General features: G+C 44.1%; 4 non-coding genes across 4 annotated transcripts; all 4 read right to left on the reverse strand.

The window, feature by feature from the left end:
* Nucleotides 1-3,400: 3,400 nt before the first annotated feature.
* Nucleotides 3,401-3,474, reverse strand: trnat-ugu (transfer RNA threonine (anticodon UGU)). The gene has a single exon. It is a non-coding gene; the product is annotated as a tRNA-Thr (tRNA).
* Nucleotides 3,475-8,776: 5,302 nt separating this feature from the next.
* Nucleotides 8,777-8,847, reverse strand: trnag-ccc (transfer RNA glycine (anticodon CCC)). The gene has a single exon. It is a non-coding gene; the product is annotated as a tRNA-Gly (tRNA).
* A 6,781-nt stretch (nt 8,848-15,628) lies between these two features.
* On the reverse strand, nt 15,629-15,702 carry trnat-ugu (transfer RNA threonine (anticodon UGU)). Its single transcript has one exon. It is a non-coding gene; the product is annotated as a tRNA-Thr (tRNA).
* Nucleotides 15,703-21,029: 5,327 nt separating this feature from the next.
* On the reverse strand, nt 21,030-21,100 carry trnag-ccc (transfer RNA glycine (anticodon CCC)). Its single transcript has one exon. It is a non-coding gene; the product is annotated as a tRNA-Gly (tRNA).
* Nucleotides 21,101-23,504: the final 2,404 nt, after the last annotated feature.

Raw genomic sequence — 23,504 nt, forward strand, 5'->3', positions numbered from 1 at the left:
AAGAGTGTAGATAGAGAGAAACTGATCCCGTTGGCGGAAGGGTCAAGGACCAGAGCACATAGATCTCAGGTCTTTGGCAAAAGAACCAAAGTTGAAGGAAAAACTTTTTTTTACACAGCGAGTGGTTATGATGTGGAATGCACCGTCCGAGGGGTTGTTGGTGGCAGATTCAATCATGGCCTTCAAAAGGGAACTGGATAAGTATTTGAAAGGAAAAAAATACAGGGCTACAGTGAAAGGGCGGGGGAGTGGGTCTTGCTGAATTGCTCTTGCAGAGAGCCGGCACGGACTCAATGTGCCGAATGGCCTCTTTCCGTGCTGTAACATTTCTATGCTTCTATTCTATTTGTAGGAGGCGATGCAAAACGACCGGAGCGTGACGTCAATCGACCTGGTCATGTACATTCCCTGATAATAAGTCCTAGTGTGAGGGAAAGAAGAAATTCATAATTATTGTACTTATTTTTTATCTTATGCTGACCACTAGAGATACTCGGTTTACCAGGGGACCATTGTGCACTTTGATTGATAATTCACCGAGATCACACCTTACAGTCCCAACACCTCCGTGCAAGAAACAGTTTAGGTGCTAATTTGACTTTGCTGATTTGAGCAAACAGATGTTCGCCAGCAATGCGGAAAGGCACTTCTTAGAAAAGAAGGATTTTTGGTGAAGAGACCAAACTGAACAGCGCCAGCAAATTCTTACAGCGGTGGAATTCGAACCTTGTAATTCAGAGATCAAATCTAACATTTTCGAAAACTAAGCCACTGTCCCACATGGCAATCGATTCGTTGCGGCTGAAAGATGTCATAGAGCTGAAACGTTACCTCTGGCTCTTTCTCCACAGGTTCTGCCTGACCTGCTGAGTGTTTTCAGCATTTTCTGGTTTCATTTTTATGATTTCAGAATGGCTGTTTTCCTGAAAACACCCAATTTGACCCAAGGACAAAGCTCGCACTTCACTTTCCCCACGCGCTTTAAAGTCTGCCGTTTCTGAACAAAATCCCCTCCGCGCCGGACATTCAAAGGACCTTTCGCTCACGGCCAACCTCCTGTAATCGACACTTTTTCGCCACTGCCGCTCTATGCATTTCTCCTCATTCCTTTTCAATCGGACATTTCCACAGACCTGTTAAAATCAAGTGGAACATTTCCGATCTTCCTGCACCGCCCAGATTGCCAAAAGTGCACATTTCAGCCGTCATTCGCAGCGATGCAGCGCCGCCCGTCTCTCCCACACATCAACTGCTCGGGGAAAAGCTCCAACGACCATGGAAACAAAACCCAGTTCTTCAGTTAACATCCCTCGTGTCACAAGATACCCCATGGAAATTTCACGGAAAAGTATGCCGCTGTCCTTCCGATTGCCAGCCCTGCTTTCTTCGTGCTTGTCTCTGGAGCAGTGTCGCAGGTGGGAATGTTTCAAGGCACAAATGAACATTGGTGCGAACGGGACATGTGCCCCCGAGTAACAGCGGTCGATGTGGAGCAAACTTAAAGACATAAGAATGTGAAAGTGAATGTTAGAGTCGGTAAGGCCGCAGTAAAGTCTCAATGAAATGGACCATGATTGTGGAAGGAAAAAAATCTGGAAGAAGCGGCGGGTCTGAATTTTGGATCTTTCAGCAGAGACACATGAGAGAACAAAGACAGGATACAGACAAAGGTGCTGGAGGCAGAAAGAAAAAGAACGAATTAAGAGGAATGAAAAGAGAGTGAAAGAAAGGATGGGATAGAAGGCGATGAAAGAAAGAAAGAAAGAAAGAAAGACGGGAGAGAGAAAGACAACCGTGCAATACTCACCCGGCAAACGGGCGCTGCTCCCAATCGGCTGCACTTCGCCCCACTGACCCTCGTCCCATTCACAACATCCTACAATACACTGTCAATGCTGTGCAGTGAAACAGAGAATTTAAAGGTATAAAGACACTCACACCGTCCTACAATACACTTTCAATACCTGTGCAGTGAGACAGCGAGTTTAAAGGTATAGAGACACTCACACACCGTCCTACGATACACTTTCAATACCTGTGCAGTGAGACAGCGAGTTTAAAGGTATAGAGACACTCACACACCGTCCTACGATACACTTTCAATACATGTGCAGTGAGACAGCGAGTTTCAAGGTATAGAGACATTCACACACAGTCCTACGATACACTTTCAATACATGTGCAGTGAGACAGCGAGTTTAAAGGTATAGAGACACTCACACACCGTCCTACAATACACTTTCAATACCTGTGCAGTGAGACAGCGAGTTTCAAGGTATAGAGACACTCACACCGTCCTACAATACACTTTCAATACCTGTGCAGTGAGACAGCGAGTTTCAAGGTATAGAGACACTCACACACCGTCCTACAATACACTTTCAATACCTGTGCAGTGAGACAGCGAGTTTCAAGGTATAGAGACACTCACACCGTCCTACAATACACTTTCAATACCTGTGCAGTGAGACAGCGAGTTTCAAGGTATAGAGACACTCACACACCGTCCTACGATACACTTTCAATACATGTGCAGTGAGACAGCGAGTTTCAAGGTATAGAGACACTCACACACAGTCCTACGATACACTTTCAATACCTGTGCAGTGAGACAGCGAGTTTAAAGGTATAGAGACTTTCACACACCGTCCTACGATACACTTTCAATACATGTGCAGTGAGACAGCGAGTTTAAAGGTATAGAGACACTCACCTTTTTGTTCAAAAGTAGCACATCCCAGGAATATTAGAGACCGAGGGTCAGTTTCCCTCTCCTGATGTAGCTGAGGCTTGTCAGTCAAGAGTCCCCTCCTCCCAGTATTGGCTGTGGAGGAAGTACAGTGTAGATTTAATGGAATACCTTCAGCCTGACCGAGGTTAGGCTGACTGGCCAGTAATTACTCGATCTTTCCCTTTCTCCCTTTTTAAACAACGGTACATCTTTATCAGTCCTCCAATCCTCCGGCATCACACCTGTAACCAGGGAGGATTGGAAAATGATGGTCAGAGCATCCGTTATTTCCTTTCTTGCTTCTATTAACAGCCTGGGATATATTTCATCCGGGCCTGGGGATTCAGGTGGAATGATTTGGGGACTTTCTATTTTCTGTTTGCAAAAGTTTGCACCGCAGGTCAAGATCACAAGTCTCGGTCAAAATTAGGACCACTTCTGGGTTTAAACCTCAAATCGTGAATTATGCCACAACCCCAACGAGCCCAAAAACAAATAAATTAACGTGTTACGGACACATTCTATGAGAGGTCTGTCTGTACAATGAAAGGGCGTTTTTGATCAGTCATTCTGTTATCCGTTTCCTCCTGAAGCTTGAACAAATACAAATTCCACACTCTTATTTTGTCGTTTAATTCCACAAATTAGGTGCAAATAATAAATTACAGAAGGCACTGCTGGGAGTTGAACCCAGGATCTCCTATTTACAAGACAGATGCTTTAACCAACTAAGCCACAGCGCCACTTGATACCATTGTTCGCCCACCTCCTCTCACTAATATCTATCAGTGACACGTTACTGTCTGTTTGGGGTTCAGACCGTTTTATCTTTGTCTATTTCGCTTGTCCGTTCACCTGTGCATCCCAATTTCGCCTGCATTTCTCTCTGTGTTCAACTTTGTGTATCCCTCAGTGCGTTGATATACGGATGATTATGTGTGCTTGTATTTGTTACATTAAATAAATTAGGGGTTCAGACAATTCTCGCTCTGACATTGGACAACTATTGACCCAAACTTTACAGCGAAGTGTTGTTTATCATGGTGCCGAAACTAAAAAATCGTAAGAGGTCCAAAAAGGGAAAAGGAGATAAACCTGTGAGGGAAAATATTGACAACAATCAAGGTTTTTTCACGTATATTAAGAGAAAGAAGGGTGACTAAGAGTAATGTGGGCCCCTTAAAGACAGATGGAGGTGATATTGTAATTGAAAATCAGGAAATGCCAGAGTTGCTAAATATTTACTTTTCATCGGTCTTCACAGAAATGGATGAGGCTAACATACCAGAGACACGAGGAAAACTGAAAATAAATCAAGGGGATTCGAATAAGTAAAATAATGGTAATGGAGATAATAATGAGACGAAAGATAGACAAATCTCCAGGACCTGATGGTTACCATCCCAGGGGACTAAGAGGAATAGGCGAGGAAATGGTACATGTTTTAGTCATGATCGTTCAAAAGTCTCTTGATTCAGGAATTGCTCCTTTGATTGAAACATTGTCACTCTCACTCCATTATTTAGGATGGGTAGGAGAGATAAAGTTAGAAATTAAAGACCCATTAGTCTGAAGTCTGTTGTGGGGGAGTTACCAGTATCTGTTATTAGGGAAATAATGACTGAACACTTGGATAAATATGAAGTCATCAGCGAGAGCCAGCATGGATTTGTAAAGGGTAAGTCAAGTCTAACAAAACTAGTTGAACTTTTTAAAGGTGTATCTAACGTGGTAGATAATGGAGTTTCCTTGGGTGTTGTATAATATTCACTTCCAGATGCATTCGATAAGGTACCATATAAGAAGCTGTGAACAACAATGAGAGTGCGTAGAATTTAAGGCAACCTAATGAAATGGGTTCGGAGTTGGTTAGAAGGTGGGAGACAGAGAGCCAGAATAATAAGGTATGTACTCAAATTGGCAGGATGTGATCAGTGCTGGGGCATTAGCTTTTGACTATATGTATAAATAACGTAGGTGAAGGTTTCGGAAGCCGTATCGCCACGTTTGTCGCTAACATCAAATTAGATATCACAGTGAGTAGCGTTTCTGGGTGTATAAGGTTGTGGTGCAATCGGTCAGCCTGCGGTAATTCGAGGGTTCTAGAAATACCCAGGTTATGAATTCGAGTCGAACCTTCCAATCCGAGCATTTTGACCGGAGTTCAAGGTGCAACTGGCATGTTCCATAACGCATCTACTTCTTAGTGTTCCGATGTCGGCACTTGTGGGTACTTGAGTTCCTCTGGCCGACCGTCTTGCAATAGCAGGTGCGAGTTTACTTGTTTATAAGGGAAGAGGGGGCGATTAGCGACAGCTGATAAAGCAAAGCGGCCGACACGATGTCCTTAAATCTAAAGAGCCAAACATACAATTCTTCTTTTCGTTGAGTGGATATTCGTCGATTGGAAGTTTCGTGTGAGGAAAATTTGGAAGGGAAATCTGCTGCCTGGTGTCACTGTGTAACGGGTGAAACTATTCAGTTTACAGATGTTAATACGCTGAAAGGTCGAGAGGTTATTTCCAACTCCCGTGTGGGACAAGTTTAGCTTTTGAGCCACTGGGTAAAGTGTTATTTTAATTGGTGCTAACGATTGACAAGACATTTGGCACAAACAAACAGAATTGTAAACTCACGAGTTCGCTCTCCACGTTTCTTACATCATGTTCAACAGAAACAAGGAATCCCCTCAACACGTCACTGAGAATTTTCAAAAAGGGATCCTCATCATGGTTCGACGTCAACGAGGGGTAATTCCGAGCACAGGAATCTGCATAATGGAAACATTTCTAATCGCGAGTCCGGTAGCTCAATCGGAAGAACATCGGACTTTAAAAACGGATAATGATCTGAAGGTTCAAAGTCTGGTTCAGGCTGTAAATTTTGAAACAGCTGGCAAGTTCTGTCTTTGCAGCGGAGCAACAACTGCGGGACAGACGATGCCTGCGATGTGCTGTCAAAGCTTCGGTGGTATCCTGTTTCCCAGGGATGGACAGAAATGCGCTTTCTTCGGCGGCATTCGCTGCTTTCCGCCAGCAACGTGTGATTGGAGAGAGCGGGGCCGGACAGGCGGCCTGAATGTTGTTGCTGTGGTGGCTTCACTCAATCCGGGAGCTGGGGAACATCGAAATCGAAAAACTGATGGATGGAGTGCTGTTCAGAACTGCAGTTATTAACCGAGGCAGCGCTGCAGGATTCTTTAATGATCTCTCACAAATCAACTGAAAACAGTCGCAATGTGCAGCTTTGAGAGGGGCTTTCTGCACCGTTAGGGCAGGGAACGGGAGTGAGGAAGAGACACTTTCGGTATCTCTGTCATGCTTGAGTTTGTGTAGAACTGTACAGAGCTTCGATGAGGTGTTGCGTTTTTTTCATATTTAACCACAGAGTGAATTCTTGCTTCATTTATATTCACTAATTGTTGGTGGATAACGTTTTCAAAATGTTTCCGCTCGGTTTCGAACCGGAGTTATTGAGTGTGTTCGGCGTGCGTGATAATTACTGCACGACGAAAAGTTCACTGTGTAAATGCATATTGGCATAACTCAGATGATAGCTGCCGTCTACAAATGCTCTCAGTGCGAGAGCCGGGTCAGATTCCCGTTCAGGGAATTAAGTTTTACAAAATAGTTTATTGTATTAATTTCGCAAAACTCATTAAACTCTGTAAAAAAGACGAATACTCGTTCTAATCGCCATTAATCAACCAGCAACATTCTGTTTCAGACTGAAGGAAATCCTAACATTTTTTTAATCATTCATGTAATGTCAGCGTCGGTGGAAAGGCCAGCACTTATTGCCCAATCCGAATTGCCCTTGAGAAGATGGAGGTGATCCGTCTTCTTGAACCGCTGCAGTCCGTGTGGTGAACGTTCTCCCACGGTGCTGCAATGTCGGGAGTTCCAGGATTTTGACCCAGTGACGATGAAGGAACGGCGATATATTTCCAAGTAACGATGGTGTGTGACTTGGAGGGGGCAGTGCAGGTTGCGGTGTTCATATGTGCCTTCTGCCCTTATCCTTCCAGATGGTAGAGGTCGCGGGTTTGGGAGGTGCATCTTGTGGATGGTACACACTGCAGCCACGGTGCGCTGGTGGTGGAGGGAGTGAATGTTTAAGGTGGTGGATGATGTGCCAATCAATTGGGCTGATTTTTCCTGGGTTGTGTCGAGCCTCTTGAGTGTTGTTGGAGCTGCACTCATCCAGGCAAGTGGAGATTATTCCATCACACTCCTGACTTATGCCTTGTAGATGTTAGAAAGGCTTTGGGGAGTCACGAGTCTCCAGTGCAATCACATCTTTCCTGTAATGTGATGACCACAACTGCACGCAGTACTCATGTTGTGGCCTAACTAATGTTATGTACAGTTCAAGCATAATCTCACTGCTATTACAGTCTATGCCTCGGCTAATTAAGAAAGTATCCTGTATGCCTTTTAACCACCTTATCTACCTGTCCATCTACATTCAGGGATCTGTGGACATGCACTCCAAGGTCCCTGTGTTCATCTACACCTCTCAGAATCCTCCCGAGCAAGGTAGTTTCAGAGCAACTAGTTCTGAAACGTCTTATTTGATCATACAGGTCGCACAGTCAAAACCATTTGGTAAAGGGAGACTAATATTGGTGACTGGAAATAATTAGTATACAAGTTGATATTGCTGTACACCAGAATAGAAAAAGAGATGGGATGGACAGAAGTGGTCTGAACGATGGCTGATCGGCTGTGGGAGGCAGCGGACATTTATACTGGCTGCACGATGTCAGCACCAGTGGTTTGTTGTTCTCGGGGTATGATTCTCACTTTGGGGACTTAACTGATTAATGAGACGACTGGTCCCGGGTTCAAATCCACGACGACCCTGACAACCGCAAGGCTTTTTATGAAAAGTCACCAATTGGCTTCTGATAACTTTTCAGTGTTGCTGTCGAATTGAATTATATCTCGAGCATTTTTAAGATCCAGAGGAGAGAGTGCGGAACTTTCTAAGGCGAAACACATGTGAAGGAAATAAATGTCTCAAGCTGATGAGGAGATTGAAGCTCGATGTGAATTTACCTTCAGGCGGCCTCATTGATATTAGATGACAGGATAGAAAGCCACATATCCAAATTAGCCCATAACACCAAGATGGGCAACATTGTAGGCAGTGCAGATGGATGAACAATATTACAGAGAGACATTAATAGAATAAATGAATGGGCAAAACTGTGACAAATGGATTTCAATTTAGTCCAGTGTGAGGTCATCCACTTTGGACCTGAGGAGGATATTTCAGAAGACTTTCTAAATGATGAAATGCTCGAAACTGTGGAGGTCCAAAGGGACTCAGGGGTCCAGCTACATAGTCATTAGAATGTCAGGTACAGGTGCAGAAAATAATCAAAAAGGTTAATGTAATGCTGGCCTTTATATTTAGAGGAATAGAATACTAGAGAATAGACATTATGCTACAGCTATTCAAAGCTCTGGTTTGACCACACCTGGAGTGCAGTGTTCAGTTCTGGGCAACGCACCTGAGGGAGGATATATTGACTGTGGAGGGAGTGCAGTGTAGATTTACTACAATGATACCTGGACTCCAAGGGTTAAATTCTGACGAGAGATTGCACAAACTAGAGTTGTTTACCCTGGAATTTGGTAGGTTAAGGACTGATTTTATCGAAGTTTTCAAGATATTAAGGGAAAAAGAGAGAAACTATTTCTGCTCGTTGGGTGCCTGAGACGAGGGGACATAGCATAGACATTCGAGTCAGGACTTTCAGGAGTGAAGTTGGGAAACACTTCCACAAGCAAAGGGAGGTAGAAGTTTGGAACTCTCTTTCGCAAACAGCAGTTGATGCGAGCTTAATTGTTAATATTAAAACTGAGATTGATAGGTTTTTGTGAACCAAAGGAATTGAGGTATATGATGCTCAGGCGGTTTTATGGAGGGAGGTCACAGATCAGCCATAATCTCATTCAATTGCGGAACAGTCTCGAGGGGCAAAATGGCCGACTCTCGTTCCCAAGTTGCTCGTTGGTGCAGAATGCAAAACGATCCTGTATTGGCCGAGAATCGAACCCGAGTCCCTCGCGTGGGAAGCGAGAATTCTACCACTGAACCACCAATGCTGGTACATCTACTAACTGCAAATGTCCACTTCCGTCTCTTCGCTCTCATAGTGAATGAAAGCAGCAATTTGAGTAAAGTTGACTTGTGGCCGAGTGTGTATTGTGACGATACAGGGACAGACGACAATGTCGTTTCAGAGTAATTCATTCTGTAAAGTGTTACTTGATAATACAAGTCGTACATTCAAAACAAATTTGATAAAGAGAGACTAATATTGTTGATATGTAATAATTGGTGTAGAACCTGATATTGCTCTGCATCGTACATGGTACAAGAAGCGAGATTGGATGGACATAGCGCTCTGAAAGGATGGCGGATCGGGTATATGGGAGTGGAATTTTACCCTCGCTGAACGTCTCAGTTGCCTTTGGGTCTGATTTTTGCTCAGGGAGTTTCACTGGTTCAAACCGGATGAGCCCCGTTGTGTCCCCATTTTTAATCCAAAGTCACCAATTGGTTTCTCACAACTTTTCAGCGGTGCAGAAGGCAGGCTTGACTGAACTCCAGCAGAGCATGTTTGAGCACCAGAGGACAGAATGCAGAGTGTTTGTCCACGTAACACACGTAGACGAAATGAAGATAATCTTTCAAGAAGTTTTACAGATTGAAGCCGGCACGTGAATTTATCACAATTCAGGCGATCTCATGTGTGCAGAATGAAAAGGTAAAGGATGCTGCATTGGCCTGGAACCAAACCCCTGTTTTCCCACCGGCAGACGAGGGTTCCACCACTGAACCGCCAATGCACACACAGCTGCAGGTTGCACGTGTAGCGTTGGACATATGTCTTGAATATACAGTCTGCAAAGCTCCTGGGCAGCCTGTTTCACAGCCGCGGGGTACCTGTGGGTTAACGAGCGAATTATGCAAGGCGTGGACTTTGAAATTCACCTGGGCGTTCAAAACCAACTCACACTCATAGTGCGAAATGCTCAAATAAATATGACCTGTAATTTCCAGGCAGTACTTCTCTCAGAGATAAAGAGATAATCCAGCCAAATGTTTACCTATAAGATTTCACGATATGGGGTTTAATTTAAGCTGCACCTTAAATTCAGCTTAATCACCGAATGTGGAGACTTATGCTATTATTTTCTTTGCGTGCTTCTCTCTACCTCTGTCTGCATTTCTTCTCTCTCTCTCTGTTTTCCCCTGATGGACTTATCAGGCTTCCTTGAACGGCTAGGTCCGGATGGAACATGGCTGTCGGATCTTCAGTCAAATGTTGTATTTCGACGGGATGATCTTTGCGATGTTCCGTCTCCGTTTTCGGAAAACGGAGACGGAACATCTGAAGGCCCAGATGGGCCTTCCCCTCCTCAGGTCCCGTCACCTCCGGGTAATGGGAATGCACCTGATCTATCACTCGGCCTTAATATCTGTATTCTCATTGCTTAAGAATAAGATAACGGGGTTACAGCTATTCTCAGGTCACATTTTAGAAATTAATACGTAACAGATTTATTCGAAAACTAGAAGCACGTGGGGTTAAAGGACCAGTGGTAATGCGGGCACGTAATTGGCTAAGGGATAGGAGGCAGAGAGTAGTGGTGAACGGATGTTTTTCTGACTGGAGGGAAACATGCAGTGGGATCCCCCAGGGGTCGGTACCAGGACTATTGCTTTTCTTGTTATATATAAATGACTTGGATGTGGGAATAGGGAGTACAGTTTCGAAGTTTGCGGATATTGCAAAAGTTGAAAAAGTTGTAAATAGTGAGGAAGATAGTAACAGATTTCAGGAGGACATGGACAGAATGGTGAAACGGGCAGTCACGTGACAGATTTAATGCAGATCAGTGTGAAGTGATGCACTTTTGGAAGAAGAACATGGAGAGTTAGTATAATCTAAATGGAACAATTTATGCAAGAGCAGAGGAACCTGGAGGTGCATATTCACAAAACACGGCAAGTTGTTAAGGCAAACCGCCTTAACAACTTGCCGTGTTTTGTGAATATGCACCTCCAGGTTCCTCTGCTCTTGCATAAATTGTTCCATTTAGATTATACTAACTCTCCATGTTCTTCTTCCAAAAGTGCATCACTTCACACTGATCTGCATTAAAGCATAAGGGATACTTTGCTTTGTAAATAGGGGCATTGAATACAAAAAAAGGAAGTCATACTAATCCTTACAAATCAGTGGTTAGGCCTCAGCTGGACGATATGTACAGTTCTGGACACCACACTTAAGGATGAAAAGGCATTGAAGAGGATTCAGAGCAGGTTGACCTGGATGACACCAGTGATGAGGGACTTCAGTTATATGGAGAGATTGGAGAAGCTGGGATTGTTCTCCTTACAGCAGAGATGGTTAACGGGAGACCTAATAGAGATATTCAAAATAATGAGGGGTTTTGAAAGAGCAAATAGGGAGTAACTGTTTCCTCTGGGAAGTGCGTCGGTAACCAGAGGTCATAGATTTAAAATAATTGGGAAAAGAACTAGAGGGGAATTGAGGAGAATTGTTTCACACAGAGGGTTTGTTAAGATCAGGAACGCACTTCCTGAAAGGGTGGTGGAAGCCGATTCCATAGGATCATTCAAACGGCAATTGGACATATTGAAGAGGATTAATTTGCAGGGTTATGGGGAAAAATCTGGGGTGTGGGTCGAAATGGAAAGGTCTTCGAAAAAGCCAGCACAGGTACGACGGCCGAATGGCCTCCTTCTGTGCTGTAGGATTCCATGATTACCTTCTGAATCTTTACAATTGATGCTATTCAGTGTTGACGAAACAAGAAAATTATAATCGTGATATTCGGCTTCGCCATTCCCTTATGAATATCGCAGATTATAATATCTGGGGGAGGGGGGTGGGACTGAATGGGGGATAGAGTGCGGAGATTGGAATGGAAGCCCAGCAGAATGAACTTGGTCTCATCAGTTTTTGTTATTTTTCCTACCAGTTGCCCGATGCAGGCGGTGAACCTTCTCCTCGAGAGAGGATCGTCATTTCAGTTCGGAAGGAAAAAAAGGTATCAAGAAAATCGGGTGAAACGCACACGGAATGATCCGGGACTTACAGCACAGCTTTTTAAACAGACACAGAAAAGGAATAATCTGGGCCTTACGGCACATCCCTTTTCAACAGACAGAGACACGGAATAATCTGGGATTTACGGCAAATCAGTTTTAAACAGACACAGACACGGAATGATACAGGACTGACAGCACATCCCTTTTAAACAGACACAGACACGGAATGATACAGGACTTACAGCACATCCCTTTTAAACAGACACAGACACGGAATGATCCAGGACTTACCGCAAATCCTTTTAAACAGACACAGACACGGAATGATCCGGGACTTACAGCGCATCCCTTTTAAACAGACACAGACACGGAATGATCCGGGACTTACAGCACATCCCTTTTCAACAGACACAGACACGGAATGATCCGGGACTTGCAGCACATCCCTTTTGAACAGACACAGACACGGAATGATCCAGGATATAAATCACAATTATGGTCGATTAGTTTCTCTGACGTTGACCATAAGATCGACTCTTTTTACCAGGACACCGCTGTACGTTTGATACGTCGCGATCTCACAATCTCAACACCTTCGTGGAAGGAACTGTTGCTGATTGCAGCAAACAACGCAAAAACCTCCGTCTGCCGTTTCGAGAAGCTTGGGACGAACAGCCACACCTTCTGGATGGAGTGAATGAGAGGAACAAGACTTCAACACAATACCGACGAGGATGGGATTCGAACCCACGCGTGCAGAGCAAAATACATTAACAATCGATTGACTTAACCGCTCGGCCACCGCGTCACATAAGCAGAAACTGGAAAGCCCTTTTATTCAAAATGAAAATACTGGCTATGTTGCCAATCTGAAATAATAACAGTCGATGCTGGAAATCGTCAGCATTTCAGACAGAATCTTTAGATATAGAAGTAGAGTTAATGTTTCAGGTCGATGACCTTTCGTCTGAGCTGAGTCAGAATAAAAGCGCTTTTATTTTCTTTTTTTGAATGCAAAGTCCTGGATTCTGAGGACAAGAAAGTCTGACCATACAATATGACCTGCCCATGCACCCAAATCGAGAATGTTGAAAATATCCAGTCAGCAGAAAACTTCGGTGGAAGAACAGATTTTTTCACTGCATGCAGCATGCTGGAAGGACCAAAGACTAATGGTGAGCGTGGGGAATTGCCAGGATACCAAGCATTAGGATTCACTCGATATTTTGGCAGAGAGACCGTTGATGAATTTCAGATGGAACAGCAACATGTTGAAATCCAGTCGGTGTGTGAAAGAAAGCGAGTGCTGATGGAAGGGGCTGGGAGTTCAGCAGTGTGGAACCGTGTGCCCAAACACAGCAGTTAAATCCGATTCCCAATTAGTGAACCCATCCAAAAGGTCTGTTTCTTTGGTTGAGGGTATTTTTATTCGTTCATGGGATGTGGGCGTCGCTGGCGAGGCTGGCATTTATTGCCTATCACTAATTGCCCTTGAAAAGATGGTGGTGAGCCGCCTTCTCGAACAGATGCAGTCCGTGTGGTGAAGGTTCTCCCAAACTGCTGTTCGGTCGTGAGTTCCAGGATTTTGAACCAACGACTTGGAGGTGAACGTGCAGGTGGTATTGTTCCCATCTGCCTGCTGTCCTTGTCCTGCTAGCTGGTAGAGATCGTGGGTTTGGGAGGTGCTGTCGAAGAAGCCTTGGCGAGTTGCTGCAGTGCATCCTATGGATGGTACACACTGCAACCACTGTGCGCCGGTGGTGAAGGGAGTGAATGTTTAGGGTGGTGGATGGGGTGCCAATCAAGCGGGCTGCTTTGTTCTGGGTGTTGTCGAGCTTCTTGAGTGTTGTTGGAGCTGCACTCATCCAGGCAAGTAGAGAATATTCCATCACACTCCTCACTAGTGCCTTGTAGATGGTGGAAATGTTTTGGGGAGTCAGGAGAATATCCAGCGTCTGACCTGCTCTTGCAGCCACTGTATTTATGTGGCTGGTCCAGTTAAGTTTCTGGTCAATGTGACCCCAAGGATGTTGATGGTTGGGGATTCGGCGATGGTAATGCCGTTGAATGTCAAGTGGACATGGTGAGACTCTTTCTTGTTGGAGACAGCCATTGCCTGACACTTTTCTGGCGCGAATGTTACTTGGCACTCATCAGCCCAAGCCTGGATGTTGTCCAGGTCTTGCTGCATGCGGGCACGGACTGCTTCTTTATCTGAGTGGTTGCGAATGGAACTGAACACCGTGCAATCATCAGCGAACATCCCCATTTCTGACTTTATGATGGAGGGAAGGTCATTGATGAAGCAGCTGAAGATGGTTGGGCCTAGGACACTGCCCTGTACTGTACATTACTTTTTAATATTACAGCTAAGCAGAGCACTTGAGCAGTCGCAGCTGTGACTTTGACTTTTCTCCCTCTCCTCTAGATCTCCCCCGCAACTGCCACTAACCAACTGCAATCTTCTGTCTCACTTCTCCACGAGAAAGTTCCGTGCCTCAGTTTTCAAATGAAATAACGTCCATCTCTTCAGTCACGGACAACCCAGAGAGAGTTTCTGAGTCTCAGGTCCCACTTTGCCTCAATCCTCCATGAAGTACCATGCAAAAATGTCCTTCAGTTAATAATAATATAAATGAAAGTTCTTATCTTTTGGAGTTTTGTTCGGATTCCACGGCTTTTAAAGATCATTGCGGATATTTGACGAAGCGCCTCTTGATTGACGGCTTCTCTTTGATTAAGATTCCGAAGCGACCATTGAGAGGCCGAAAATCAAGCTGTTTGTCAGAAACACTGTTATTTCGGTACTGGTGAAAGCAGTATGGGCTCTGGAAGTGCTCAGGTTGTGAGTTTCAGTCTCACCTTCAACAATCCAACATTTCACTCCGGGCATTTTGACCGGAGTTCAAAGTACAACTGGTATGTTCCATGATGCATCTACTTCTTAGTGTTCCCATGTGGGCACTTGGGTTCCTCTGGCCTTCCGTCTTGCTTGAGCAGATGCGAGTTTCGTTGTTTTCGAGGGAGAGGGGGATCTTAGCGTCAGCTGTCATGGCAAAGGGGCCGGGATGAGATCTTTAAATCGAAGGAACCAAACATACGATTATTCTTTTCATTGAGCGGATATTCATCGGTTGGAAGTTTCGTGTGGGGAAAATTTGGAAGGGAAATCTGCTGCCTGGTGTCACTGTGAAACGGGTGAAATTATTCAGCTTACAGATGTTAATAGACTGAAAGGTCGAGAGGCCTTTTCCAACTCCCGTGTGGGACAAGTTCAGCTTTTGGGCCAATGGGTAAAGTGTTATTTTAATTGGAGCTAACGAATGACAAGACATTTGGCACAAACAAGAAGAATTTTAGCTCACGAGTTCGCTGTCCATGTTTCTTAGATCATGTTCAATAAAATCAAGGATACCCCTCAACACGTGACTGAGAATTTTACAACAGTGACCATCACCCCTGTTCGACGTCTTCGAGGGATAATTCAGAGTCCTCTTATGAATATTTAAGATGGGAACTAAACGATTAGCGAGCCTGGGGAGATCACTCGTTAAAGCATCAAACATTTAAAGCGGGTAGTGATATCAGGGTCCAGTGTTCAAGGTCTAAATTTTGAAACAGCTGGTAAATTCTGCTTTTGTTGCGGACACATTCTACGAGAGGTCTGTCTGTACAATGAAAGGGCGTTTTTGATCAGTCATTCTGATATCCGTTTCCTCCTGAAACTTGAACAAATACAAATTCCACACTCTTATTTTGTCGTTTAATTCCACAAATTAGGTGAAAAGAATGAATTACGGAAGGCACTGCTGGGAGTTGAACCCAGGATCTCCTATTTACAAGACAGATGCTTTAACCAACTAAGCCACAGCGCCACTTGATACCATTAATCCCCCACCTCCTCTCACTAATATCTATCAGCGACACGTTACTGTTTGTTTGGGGTTCAGACCGTTTTATCTTTGTCTATTTCGCTTGTCCGTTTACCTGTGCATCCCAATTTCGCTTGCATTTCTCTCTGTTCAACTTTGTGTATCCCTCAGTGCGTTGATACACGGATGATTATGTGTGCTTGTGTTTGTTACATTAAATAAATTAGGGGTTCAGACAATTCTCGCTCTGACATTGGACAACTATTGACCCAAACTTTACAGCGAAGTGTTGTTTATTATGGTGCCGAAACTAAAAAAATCGTAAGAGGTCCAAAAAGGGAAAAGGAGATAAACTTGTGAGGGAAAATATTGACAACAATCAAGGTTTTTACACGTATATTAAGAGAAAGAAGGGTGACTAAGAGTAATGTGGGCCCCTTAAAGACAGATGGAGTTGATATTGTAATTGAAAATCAGGAAATGCCAGAGTTGCTAAACATTTACTTTTCATCGGTCTTCACAGAAATGGATGGAGCTAACATACCAGAGACACGAGGAAAACTGAAAATAAATCAAGGGGATTCGTATAAGTAAAATAATGGTAATGGAGAAAATAATGAGACGAAAGATAGACAAATCTCCAGGACCTGATGGTTACCATCCCAGGGGACTAAGAGGAATAGGCGAGGAAATTGTACATGTTTTAGTCATGATCGTTCAAAAGAATCTTGATTCAGGAATTGTTCCTTTGATTGAAACATTGTCACTCTCACTCCATTATTTAGGATGGGTAGGAGAGATAAAGTTAGAAATTAACGACCCATTAGTCTGAAGTCTGTTGTGGGGGAGTTACCAGTATCTGTTATTAGGGAAATAATGACTGAACACTTGGATAAATATGAAGTCATCAGCGAGAGCCAGCATGGATTTGTAAAGGGTAAGTCAAGTCTAACAAAACTAGTTGAACTTTTTGAAGGTGTAACTAACGTGGTAGATAATGGAGTTTCCTTGGGTGTTATATAATATTCACTTCCAGATGCATTCGATAAGGTACCACATAAGAAGCTGTGAACAACAATGAGAGTGCGTAGAATTTAAGGCAACCAAATGAAATGGGTTCGGAGTTGGTTAGAAGGTGGGAGACAGAGAGCCAGAATAATAAGGTATGTACTCAAATTGGCAGGATGTGATCAGTGCTGGGGCATTAGCTTTTGACAGTATGTATAAATAACGTAGGTGAAGGTATAGGAAGCCGTATCGCCACGTTTGTCGCTAGCATCAAATTAGATATCACAGTGAGTAGCGTTTCCGGGTGTATAAGGTTGTGGTGCAATCGGTCAGCCTGCGGTAATTAGAGGACTCTAGAAATACCCAGGTTATGAATTCGAGTCGTACCTTGGATAGACAAACCTTCCAATCCGAGCATTTTGACCGGAGTTCAAGGTGCAACTGGCATGTTCCATAACGCATCTACTTCTTCGTGTTCCGATGTCGGCACTTGTGGGTACTTGAGTTCCTCTGGCCGACCGTCTTGCAATAGCAGGTGCGAGTTTACTTGTTTATAAGGGAAGAGGGGGCGATCAGCGACAGCTGATATGGCAAAGCGGCCGACACGAAGTCCTTAAATCGAAAGAACCAAACACACAAATCTTCTTTTCGTTGAGTGGATATTCGTCGATTGGAAGTTTCGTGTGAGGAAAATTTGGAAGGGAAATCTGCTGCCTGGTGTCACTGTGTAACGGGTGAAACTATTCAGTTTACAGATGTTAATACGCTGAAAGGTCGAGAGGTTATTTCCAACTCCCGTGTGGGACAAGTTTAGCTTTTGAGCCACTGGGTAAAGTGTTATTTTAATTGGTGCTAACGATTGACAAGACATTTGGCACAAACAAACAGAATTGTAAACTCACGAGTTCGCTCTCCACGTTTCTTACATCATGTTCAACAGAAACAAGGAATCCCCTCAACACGTCACTGAGAATTTTCAAAAAGGGATCCTCATCATGGTTCAACGTCAACGAGGGATAATTCCGAGCACAGGAATCTGCATAATGGAAACTTTTCTAATCGCGAGTCCGGGTAGCTCAATCGGGAGAACAGCGGACTTTAAAAACCGATAATGATCTGAAGGTTCAAAATCTGGTTCAGGCTGTAAATTTTGAAACAGCTGGCAAGTTCTGTCTTTGCAGCGGAGCAACAACTGCGGGACAGACGAGGCCTGCGATGTGCTGTCAAAGCTTCGGTGGTATCCTGTTTCCCAGGGATGGACAGAAATGCGCTTTCTTCGGCGGCATTCGCTTCTTTCCGCCAGCAACGTGTGATTGGAGAGAGCGGGGCCGGACAGGCGGCCTGAATGTTGTTGCTGTCGTGGCTTCATTCAATCCGGGAGCTGGGGAACATCGAACATCGAAAAACTGATGGATGCAGTGCTGTTTAGAACTGCAGTTATTAACCGACGCAGCGCTGCAGGATTCTTTAATGATCTCTCACAAATCAACTGAAAACAGTCGCAATGTGCAGCTTTGAGAGGGGCTTTCTGCACCGTTAGGGCAGGAAACGGGAGTGAGGGAGAGACACTGTCGGTAACTCTGTGATGCTTGAGTTTGTGCAGAACTGTGCAGCGGTTCTATGAGGTGTTGTGTTTTTTTCATATTTAACTACAGAGTGAATTCTTGCTTCATTTATATTCACTAATTGTTGGTGGATAACGTTTTCAAAATGTTTCCGCTCGGTTTCGAACCGGAGTTATTGAGTGTGTTCGGCGTGCGTGATAATTACTGCACGACGAAAAGTTCACTGTGTAAATGCATATTGGCATAACTCAGATGATAGCTGCCGTCTACAAATGCTCTCAGTGCGAGAGCCGGGTCAGATTCCCGTTCAGGGAATTAAGTTTTACAAAATAGTTTATTGTATTAATTTCGCAAAACTCATTAAACTCTGTAAAAAAGACGAATACTCGTTCTAATCGTCATTAATCAACCAGCAACATTCTGTTTCAGACTGAAGGAAATCCTAACATTGTTTTAATCATTCATGGGATGTCAGCGTCGGTGGAAAGGCCAGCACTTATTGCCCAATCCTAATTGCCCTTGAGAAGATGGAGGTGATCCGTCTTCTTGAACCGCTGCAGTCCGTGTGGTGAAGGTTCTCCCACGGTGCTGCAATGTAGGGATTTCCAGGATTTTGACCCAGTGACGATGAAGGAACGGCGATATATTTCCAAGTAACGATGGTGTGTGACTTGGAGGGGGCGTGCAGGTTGCGGTGTTCATATGTGCCTTCTGCCCTTGTCCTTCCAGGTGGTAGAGGTCGCGGGTTTGGGTTGTGCATCTTCTGGATGGAACACACTGCAGCCACGGTGCGCTGGTGGTGGAGGGAGTGAATGTTTAAGGTGGTGGATGATGTGCCAATCAAGTGGGCTGCTTTTTCCTGCGTTGTGTCGAGCCTCCTGAGTGTTGTTGGAGCTGCACACATCCAGGCAAGTGGAGAGCATTCCATCACACTCCTGACTTATGCCTTGTCGATGTTAGAAAGGTTTCGGGGAGTCAGGAGTCTCCAGTGCAATCACACCTTTCCTGTAATGTGATGACCACAACTGCACGCAGTACTCAAGTTGTGGCCTAACTAATGTTATATACAGTTCTAGCGAAACCTCACTGCTATTACAGTCTATGCCTCGGCTAATTAAGGAAAGTATCCGGTATGCCTTTTAACCACCTTATCGACCTGTCCATCTACCTTCAGCGATCTGTGGACATGCAATTCAAACGTCCCTGTGTTGATCTACACCTCTCAGTATCCTACCAAGCATGGTAGTTTAAGAGCAACTAATTCTGAAACGTCTTACTTGATAATACAGGTCGTACAGTCAAAACCATTTGGTAAAGGGAGTCTAATATTAGTGACTGAAAATAGTAAGTGCACAAGTTGATATTGCTGTACACCAGAATTGAAAACGAGATGGGATGGACAGAAACGGTCTGAAAGTTGGCTGCTCGGCTGTGGGAGGCAGCGGACATTTATCCTGGCTGTACTGCAGCCAGTGGTTTGTTTTTCTCGGGGTATGATTCTCACTTGGGGGATTATATTGATTAATGATACGAACGGTCCCGGGTTCGAATCCACGACGAACCTGACAACCACAAGGCTTTTTGTGAAAAGTCACCAATTGGCTTCTGATACCTTTTCAGTGTTGCTGTTGGTCGAATTGAATTATCTCGAGAGCATTTCTAAGATCCAGAGGAGAGAGTGCGGAACTTTCCAAGGCGAAACGCATGTGAAGTAAATAAATGTCTCAAGCTGATGAGGAGATTGAAGCTCGATGTGAATTTACCTTCAGGCGGCCTCATTGACATTAGATGACAGGATAGAACGCCACATATCCAAGTTAGCCGATAACACCAAGATGGGCAGCATTGTACGCAGTGCAGATGGAAGAACAATATTACAGAGACATTAATATAATAAATGAATGGGCAAAACTGACAAATGGATTTCAATTTAGTCCAGTGTGAGGTTATCCACTTTGGACCTGAGGAGGATATTTCTGAATACTTTCTAAATGATGAAATGCTCGAAACTGTGGATGTCCAAAGGGACTCAGGGGTCCAGCTACATAGTCATTAGAATGTCATGGACAGGTGCAGAAAATAATCAAAAAGGTTAATGTAATGCTGGCCTTTATATTTAGAGGCATAGAATACTAGAGAATAGACATTATGCTACAGCTAATCAAAGCTCTGGTTTGACAACACCTGGAGTACTGTGTTCAGTTCTGGGCACCGCACCTGAGGAAGGATATATTGACGGTGGAGGGAGTGCAGTGTTGATTTACTACAATGATACCTGGACTCCAAGGGTTAAATTCCAACGAGAGATTACACAAACTAGGGTTGTTTACCCTGGAATTTGGTAGGTTAAGGGCTGATTTTATCGAAGTTTTCAAGATATTAAGGGGAATTGTTGTGGTAGTTCGAAATAAACTATTTCTGCTCATTGGGTGCCTGGGACGAGGGGACATCGCTTCAACATTAGAGTCAGCAATTTCAGGAATGAAGTTGGGAAACACTTCCACAAGCAAAGGGAGGTAGAAGTTTGGAACTCTCTTTCGCAAACAGCAGTTGATGCGAGCTGAATTGTTAATTTTAAACCTGAGATTGATAGGTTTTTTTGAACCAAAGGTATTGAGGTATATGATGCTCAGGCGGTTTTATGGAGGGAGGTCACAGAACAGCCATAATCTCATTGAATTGCGGAACAGTCTCGAGGTGCAAAATGGCCGACTCCAGTTCCCAAGTTGCTCATTGGTGCAGAATGCAAAACGACCCTGCATTGACCGGGAATCGAACCCGAGTCCCTCGCATGGGAGGCGAGAATTCTACCACTGAACCACCAATGCTGGTACATCTACTATCTGCAAATGTCCACTTAGGTCTCTTCGCTCTCATAGTGAACGAAAGCAGCAATTTGAGGAAAGTTGACTGATGGTCGAGTGTGCGTTGTGACGATATCGAGACAGTCGACAATATTCAGCGCAGTTGATTCTGCAAATTGTTGCTTGATATTGCAAGTCGTACATTCAAAACGATTTTGATAAAGACACTCTAATATTGTTGATTTGAAATAATTGGTGTAGAACCTGATATTGCTCGACATCGTATTTGGTACAAGAAAGAGAGATTGGATGGACACAGCGTTCTGAAAGGATGGCGGATCGGGTATATGGGAGCGGAATTTTACCCTGGCTGAACATCTCCGTTGCCTTTGGGTCTGATTTTTGCTCAGGGAGTTTCACTGGTTCAAACCGGATGAGCCCCGTTGTGTCCCCATTTTTAATCCAAAGTCACCAATTGGTTTCTCACAACTTTTCAGCGGTGCAGAAGGCAGGCTTGACTGAACTCCAGCAGAGCATGTTTGAGCACCAGAGGACAGAATGCAGAGTGTTTGTCCACGTAACACACGTAGACGAAATGAATATAATCTTTTAAGAAGTTTTACAGATTGAAGCCGGCACGTGAATTTATCCCAATTCAGTCGATCTCATGTGCGCAGAATGAAAAGGTAAAGAATGCTGCATTGGCCTGGAACCAAACCCCTGGTTTCCCAACGGCAGACGAGGGTTCCACCACTGAACCGCTAATGTACACACAGCTGCAGGTTGCACGTGTAGCGTGTGATATATGTCTTGAATATGCAGTCTGCAAAGCTCCTGTGCAGCCTGCTTTAGCAGCCGCGCGGTACCTGTGGGTTAACGAGCGAATAAGTTAAGGCATAGACTTTGAAATTCACTGTGCTTTCGAAACCAACTGACAATCATGGTGCAAAATGCTCAAATAAATAAGAGCTGTAATTACCAGGCAGTGCTTCTCTCAGAGATAAAGAGATAATCCAGCCAAATGTTTACCTATAAGATTTCACGATATGGGATTGAATTTAAGTTGCACCTTAAATTCAGTTTGATCACCGAATGTGGAGATTTATACTATATTTTCTTTGCGTGCTTCTCTCTATCTCTGTCTGCATTTCTTCTCTCTCTGTGTTTTCCCCTAATGGACTTATCAGGCTTCCTTGAACGGCCAGGTCTGGATAGGATATGGCTGTCGGATCTTCAGTCAAATGTTGTATTTCGACGGGATGATCTTTGCGATTTTCCGTCTCTGTTTTCGGAAAATATAAACCCAGATGGGATTCCCCCTCCTCAGGTCCCGTCACCTGCGGGTAATGAGAATGAGCCTGATCTATCACTCGGTCTTAATATCTGTATTCTCATTGCTTAAGAATAAGATAACGGGGTTACAGTTATTTTCAGGTCACATTTTAGAAATTAACACATGACAGATTTATTCGAAAACTAGAAGCACGTGGGGTTAAAGGACCAGTGATAATGCGGGCACGTAATTGGCTGAGGGATAGGAGACAGAGAGTAGTGGTGAACGGATGTTTTTCTGACTGGAGGGAAACATGCAGTGGGATCCCCCGGGGTTCGGTATTAGGACTATTGCTTTTCTAGTTACGTATAAATGACTGGGATGTGGGAATAGGGAGTACAATTTCGAAGTTTGCGGATGTTACAAAACTTGACAAAGTAGTAAATAGTGAGGAAGATAGTAGCAGACTTCAGGAGGACATGGACAGAATGGTGAAATGGGCAGTCACGTGACAGATTTAATGCAGATCAGTGTGAAGTGATGCACTTTTGGAAGACGAACATGGAGAGGCAGTATAATCTAAATGGAACAATTTATGGGGGTGGGTGTGTGGGGTGGCGTGGGGTGGGATGCAATAGTAAAGGGACCTGGGCGTGCATGTTTTGAAATCAGGGCAAGTTGATAAGGCGGTTTACAAATCATAAAGGATACTTTGCTTTGCAAATAGGGGCATTGAATACAAAAAAAAGGAAGTCATACTAATCCTTACAAATTTGTGTTTAGGCCTCAGCTGGAGTATATTGTAGGGTTCTGGGCACCACACTTTAGGATGAAAAGGCATTGAAGAGGATCCAGAGCAGGTTGGCCTGGATGATACCAGGGATGAGGGACTTCAGTTATTTGGAGAGATTGGAGAAGCTGGGATTATTCTCCTTACAGCAGAGATGGTTAACCGGAGACCTAATAGAGATATTCAAAATAATGAGGGGTTTTGAAAGTACAAGTAGGGAGAAACTGTTTCCTCCGGCAAGTGGGTCGGTAAACAGAGATCATAGATTTAAAATAATTGGGAAAAGAACGAGAGCGGAATTGAGGAGAATTTTTTTCACACGGAGGGTTTGTTAAGATCAGGAACTCACTCCCTGAAAGGGTGGT

This window comes from Heptranchias perlo, chromosome 20 (genome assembly GCF_035084215.1).
Source record: "Heptranchias perlo isolate sHepPer1 chromosome 20, sHepPer1.hap1, whole genome shotgun sequence".
In the NCBI taxonomy this organism is placed as follows: domain Eukaryota; kingdom Metazoa; phylum Chordata; class Chondrichthyes; order Hexanchiformes; family Hexanchidae; genus Heptranchias; species Heptranchias perlo.